We start from the raw sequence: 7,083 nt of genomic DNA on the forward strand, positions 1-7,083 counted from the left end.
CTTCATTTCTTCTTTATACCTTCCGTGTGAATTTAATTCTTGAGGCAATTTAGGGACTTTTTTAAGCGCTGCCCATTTCTCGTGAGTTGAGCACTGATAGCTTATCATAAAGATTTTTTTTTCATTTCCTTATCGATATTTAATTACTATTGCTCTATTTATTCGGTTACTATCTCTCTTTATTTGCAGTGCACGATAATTTTTAAAGAATATAATGGCTTCAGGCGTCACTTTGTGGAAGCGATTCATTTCAGAAAATAAATACTTGGTTATTCGACATATGTGAAAAAAGAAGATGTTCAGGGATGCGATGCGGAACTTGATTGAAAGTCTTCTGTACCATATTGCCTTATCTGCGATACCGCGAATCTGGAATTTTTAAAGCTTTATCCTGAGATCTGTCAATCCATTTCCATGACGCAGAAAAATAAAAAGAAACGAGAAAAACTTGTGGAATTGGAAAGAGCATACAGTAGCTGAAGTGCCACGTGGCTGAATATTGCGTCATTTAATGTGCTTTTTTCAAAACAATAAATTGTGTTTTAAATTTATATTCTAGTATTGGACCTAATTTGTTGTTGGTGGTCATTTATAAGGCTAAACAAGTCTTTTGGCTCGTGTAAAGTTTGCATAAAATATTTATCAAGAATAAGAGCATATTGTTGCAAAGTTAAATTATTTCCTATGAACAATAGCGCCACATTCAATACTTGCTCTGTCCTGAAATGAGCGGACAGCCGCATATCTGAAACACCTCCCTCATCAACTCGTTTCGTTTCTCTGAATCCCTGTCGCCCCTTACTTCGCTTGTCAAAGTTTAAATTCCTCAATCCTTTCGCCACTCAACGAGAGAGGCTATTAGCGAGTTTCCTCAACATCGTCAGCACCAAAATCTCATTCACTTTCGTCAAAAAACTTCGAAGCAAGATGTTGTAGCCAGATTCACTGAGTACACTAATACAGCCGGGGTGTGTGTTTGAGAGTAGAGCGAAACCCTTTTCGGTCATTGGAAAGAAGCGAACGTCTTTTCAACTTTTTGTCTCATTTGCATCAGCATCAACTCTCTACCGTGCGAAATGACGCGGAAGCGTCTGGTTGGGGCCGTCAAGATACCATCCTTTCCTTTTTGAATTTGGGTAACTATGATGTGTTCGAAATAGGTTTGCCAGAAGACAAGGTTCTTCGATCTTTGCTGCTGGGTAACTTGAAAGTAATTTTTGTTGTGATTGCGGATCATGCAAGCTAAACTCTATCATCTCATAAATGGAGGTATCAGGAAGTAAGTGGTCATTAATGGTCACTCTTTGTTTAAGATCACCCTTGATTGCAAATATTACGAGGAACAAACTAAGCAGTTAAGGACGATTTAACATATGCCTTTTTGTGAATTTTCAAAGCTCGTATCTTTTATAATCGAGAGGCTTTTCTTGGATCAAATTTCTCAAAAGAGGAAATAAGTTCAATTTTTTTTCTCGGAAATGATATTTAAAATAGATGGCATCAAAAATCCGCACACATTATAAGTACATTCTAACCTCTCTAAAGCACAGTTTCCGGACAATATCATGTCTGAAATTATTAATAAACATACATTGATGTTTAATCAATTGAATTCATTGACTTGATACAGGTTAAACCAGAGAGGTACTACCGTTCATAAAAGATTTGAAATTCTTATTTAATATGGACGCCAAACTCTGCAGCTGTAATGTTCACATTTATAACTGGATTTCTATTATAAATATGAACAAATGGGTGAACTGAGCATGAATCAGACAGGACTTTATATCAGAGAGAAAACTAGGGAATAGCCCTTAGAAACAACGATCCAAAATTTTTTTGCCTGGTTCGTCGAGCGAAATTAAAAGTGCAAAAAAGAAAAAGTAAAAAAAATTCAAATGATGAACGGGGGCAGCATAGGAAATATACGTAAATGCGGCACTTAATGCATTCACAATTGAAACTATCCTTCTTGGAATGCATCCTCTTTCTGAAGTTAGCATCACCACTCCCACTTTTATGGGCCTAGGTCAAATATTTTGCATTTGACGTCGGGGAGATTATAAGCGGCCCCATTATAACGGAAGGTGAGACAATAAAGAACCCGACCAGGGAGAGCTCAGAGCCATGCGCCCCGAGGCTATCTGTATGGACCCATCAGTACCATAAGAAAAGGGCGAGATTCGATTCATACGGTATTTCGTTTGAAAATTTCCGTCTGTATCAATGGGAACAAAAACTTCCGCTTCAGATTGTGTCACAACTAAGATGAGATTAGGCAGAAAAATCACCTCAGGGGTTCGTAGCTGTGATGTCTTAGAAAAAGAACAATATAAGTCCATATTTTAAAATTAGTTTGAATCATTTAGAATCAGGAGGGAGGTTCGTAAAACTGTCCAGATGATCCGGGAGTAATAGAACCTTCATTCAACTTTCGGAGTTAATCCGACCCGCAGATAACACTTTCACATTCCCTTCCAATCACATCTGATCAAAAATAAAATATTAAATAGTGTGCGTAATAATATTTCCGAAGAGATTGTTCGTCTTTCGGAACATACGAATTTGGCACAGCTATATCCGAATTCTTCTGAGTGGGAAACCAAATGCAAAATATGGATACTCGTCACCCTTTCTGTAAGAAATATGAGATCTTTCCACGTACTTTAAAAGGAAAATTCATTCCACATTTATTAATGTAAACAATGGAGAAATGCAATACCGATTCAAAATACTAAAGTCTATGGTATAGTTATATTTGAAAGAAAACTGGTATTGCTGGTGTAAGGATTAGCCATGCGAGAAACATCACCACTGATTAGTTTAGAATCCATAGTTATGAACGAATTAGGCGGTAGAGTGGTTACCGAAGGTCCACATCCTGGAATATGAGGTCGTGTTGGCTACCCAATGCGTTACGATTCAAAATTACCTCAGCATTTGGATAAATTGAAAGAACGTTGGCTTAAACTTGATTAAACCTCTAATACTGTGTTTAAAATGAATTACGAAACAAAGACATACGAGGAAAGGATGCTTAGGTCTACTTATGTGCTCATAAGTAGGATAAAGCGCTACTTGTTACCATTTTATCTTTTACGACGAGTAATTCACATAAGTTGCATATATCTCATATGAAATATAACTCGTGGCAAGTGCTTGTGGTTATCGCCAGCCTGATAATAGATTTAAAGAAAACAGGATTTTTACGCACTGCGGTGCCCTCAAAATGTATTTGTATGCAGCTGTGAATGAGATGTGGATGGAAATATTTACAAACTACTCAGCAAATGTTCGAAAGAACACCTGCTGAAAGAGATATCCGCCGATAAAAAAGGTACACACCAGTTGATGGCACACTAACTGCTTAACTGGTGCAAAGATGAGATGCAAAAAAATCTCAAAATGTCATTTTTTTCTTCGCTCGTATAAATATAACCGCTCAAAAAATATAACGGAAAAAACTTGCATATTCAACCACAAACATGTTAGGAAAATCATTTGGCTAGTTTCCTAATCGTGCGCATTTTATTTGCTGTCAAAACAGCCCTCCCGAAAGAGCGTTTCACTACCGTTTGAAGGTCCATAGTTTAAATGCAGGGGAAGCTTCAGGATGCCTTTCAGAAGCCAACGTGTGATTTTCGGCATATTAGAACTTGGAAATCATATACCACCCTTGGAGAGAGATTGGTCCTCCAACCTGGATGCGTTTAATCCTCATAGCAAAGGTGTTAGCACCAAAAGAGCTCTTGTACCGAGGTATGTCTCGCATTACAATGGCGGAATTGACCACCAGGATAAAATAATAGAAATACCACCCTTTGGACCGCACACACATCATGAACTGGGGAGTAAAATCTCTCTTGGGAAGTCGATTAGCAAACTACCAATATAAATAAAATACTAAATGTATGCATTTGCTTCAATGCGCCGGTAAAATTTTGTAAAAGGGGAAGTAGCAAGTACTATGACAAAAGAATCATGATGGGAAGGGAAGATCAGGAGTATGGTGCGAGTTGATCTAGAAGTAACACCAGAGGGGGCGAATTGACGGTATTTCACGCACGTGTAAATGAGGGAGCTCATAATTACAGTAATCACCCCGAAGTCTGGCATATATATATATATATATATATATATATATGTGTGTGTGTGTGTGTGTGTGTGTGTGTGTGTGTGTGTGTGTGTGTGTGAGGGTAAAGCTTACATTAAACAAAGCCCTACGACGTGTGATATTCACTTCGGGGTAGTTTTTTTTTCTTTCCTTATTCCGTTTCGCTGTTATCTGCAAGATCTAGGTTCCCGAAAAATTACGTAGTTTGGGTAAAGCTGAGTGTGCCCGGAGTCACACAGATTTAATCCTGGCCATTCTATGAGCAAGAGAACGGAACACCCACAGGGTCAATATGACCGAAGAAATACGATACCGGCTCGATGGTTTTGTGAATTAAAATTTTAATTATTGATTAGTTATTTTTTAGATTTGTTGGTTTTTTAGAACATGGAGCATGAGATGGATTTGGCATCACGTGCTAGCCTTAAGGAATCAGCAATAACTGGATAGGCGTCGTTATTGCATCAAGGCACTGCCTTTAGTGCTCGATGATGATGTTAGTTTGTTTTATGAGTAGACTATTTGTTAAGATTTGACAATTTTACATTGCATGATAACTCTTAGGATGGTTGCAGAATGGCCCAATTACGGAGTACATTTGTTTGCCCCAATACGCTGTATGAGAAGGAAGCGGATGATTTTACCGCAACGCAATCCATTTTTATCCAAATTAGGAGTGGGGACATCGGCTAATTTTGAATGATACTTTTCCTGTAAAAACCTGTCCAAGCAGTAAGCTTTTTATCAACTTTAAATCTATTTTACATTGGTTATCTATTGTTTCAACCCAACGCCCTCTTCTGTCTATCTATCCATCACGTGCCATTGAGAAAAATATTACAAAAACCAAAATATTTAACCATTCACTATTTAAAATTATGTTTTGCGTTCGAATGGCTAATAAAAAAGGTTAGGCTATGGATCTATTAACTGTGATTTTTCTCTTTTCTAAATTCTTTTAAATAGGTACAATCGCGTAACGTAATACTGTTAAATTTGGCACCGTGAGATTGATAGATCGCAGGTGTTCTTCAAGGAATCGGCATTAGTCCTCTTTTACTCCGTTAAATTAACTGCAGTAATTAATAGTGATTTCGCCAATTGATTTAAGCGGAGTATTTAGCACAAATATTTGCTGTTCCAAGGATACAGTAGCATTAGCATAATATCATAATGAAATACAGCACTGGTGCGACTCATGGCAATGAGAAATGAACTAAAAGATGAGCTAAGGCTACCCAGGGGATATATGCTGAGAATGAGTGGATAAGCTGGTGGAATATTGGGATTAAATAAAAACGAGCTAAGTAACTGGGATTTTAGTGTAGGGATTAAGAATAATCCTACGTGTATCTTTCACTAGTTAGGTCTCATCTAAAATATTCAGCTGGTGTATGGGATTCTCACAAAGTAAGTTTCGTGATTAATTAGATCGTGTGTAGCGAAGAGGATCTAGATTAATAAAATATTGTCATGGTAAACTTGGCAGCTTATTTAGATTATTAGAGGAACTAGGTTGGAAGTTACACACGAAACCAAGGTTAAACTACAGTTTAAATCTCTTCCATAAATTACTGTCAAATCTTCTTCGCGAGGATTTTAATAATTCATTACTAGCCCCACCGTAATACGGTAGGAGAGATCATGAAAACGAGATGATAGAGATAAATGGCAAAAACCGAAATTTTAAAATTTCATTTCCTTCCACGAAATATGAAAGATAATAAGAGATGCAAATGAAATAACGTTCTCTATGCTTCGTAGCCCAATAAGTCATTATTTTATCTAACTTTAATTTTATTGCCCCCCTCACCAGTACCTCGTCTCGCATGTGTAGAGAAGCATTTTTCACTTAGATACACTCGTGTACATAAGCTATTGTATATAGTAGTCCTACCCTTTGAACTATTTAAAATTTTCATGCCTGGGTGGAATCACTCCCTAACATGCATTCAACGGTGGCTAGCAGGGTACCATGTGCAATGTGTTTGTATATCACGTCTATTCCAGCAAAGATGCATTCCAAACGCTGGAAACAAATTCCTGAGTCCTTGGTCTTGAAACATGGCTAACGGCAAGAACTTAATCGGCACACGGCACGAATCATGAAAACGAGTATAGAGGATCCTCTTAAAATATCAAGCCGGCAATCAAGGACGACACATATTTGCCATTTTCAACGAAAGAGTCTCACAGTCCAGATGTACGTAAAGTGTGTGTTATTTTATTTAGGTTAACCTGTTTTTATCCCAGGCTGTTTCTTTCACACCCCCAATGCATTTTCAAATAGTTGAAGCACGAATATGGGCATCTTCACCTCGATAATCTCCAAGTAAATGTTAGTTCGAAGGGTTACACCTAAATCCTGACACCGTTCTCACGATATTTATACAAAGACGCCGCTGTTAAGTTTCTGTTGTCGGCTGGCAATATTTCACACTCAGCCTCGAGGCCCACTGGCACTCCTTTTTTTTCCATTGGAAGTGCGTGGGCGAGAGAGGAGAAATCCGGTCAGACTATACTCAAGGCAAAAAATAACAAGTTAGGAAAAAAATGTGCTCGCTCTGCTTGGGCTGCTCAAAGGAATATAGGTCTGTCGTGTGCGGGAGTGCGAGTCACTGTCACTGTTACAATGGTATTCCGAAAGATTCGATTAATTTAAGTTTTTAATCCTCCATCCAAAATTAAGCATTGAATAAACCCTCAAACTAACAGGTGCAAAACCATGAGGTACCCCTTGACGGTGTATTTTTGAGCAAAATCGTTTACCCGGAAGTTATTCCTAGATTATCATCCTTAGAGCTGCCCACAAACGTAGCATACAAGGTCAGTGTCAGCAATAATGTAATAGAAACTTGATTTGCCGTCTCCAGGTCATGACATACTGATTCTACACAGTTTTTATAGAGTTCAGGGTGCTTTAAACCTTAACTTTAACGGCAAGAGAAATATCCAAGCCAGAAAGTTAA

Source organism: Hetaerina americana, unplaced genomic scaffold, assembly GCF_022747635.1.
Source record: "Hetaerina americana unplaced genomic scaffold, ioHetAmer1.1.p SCAF_1, whole genome shotgun sequence".
Classification (NCBI taxonomy): domain Eukaryota; kingdom Metazoa; phylum Arthropoda; class Insecta; order Odonata; family Calopterygidae; genus Hetaerina; species Hetaerina americana.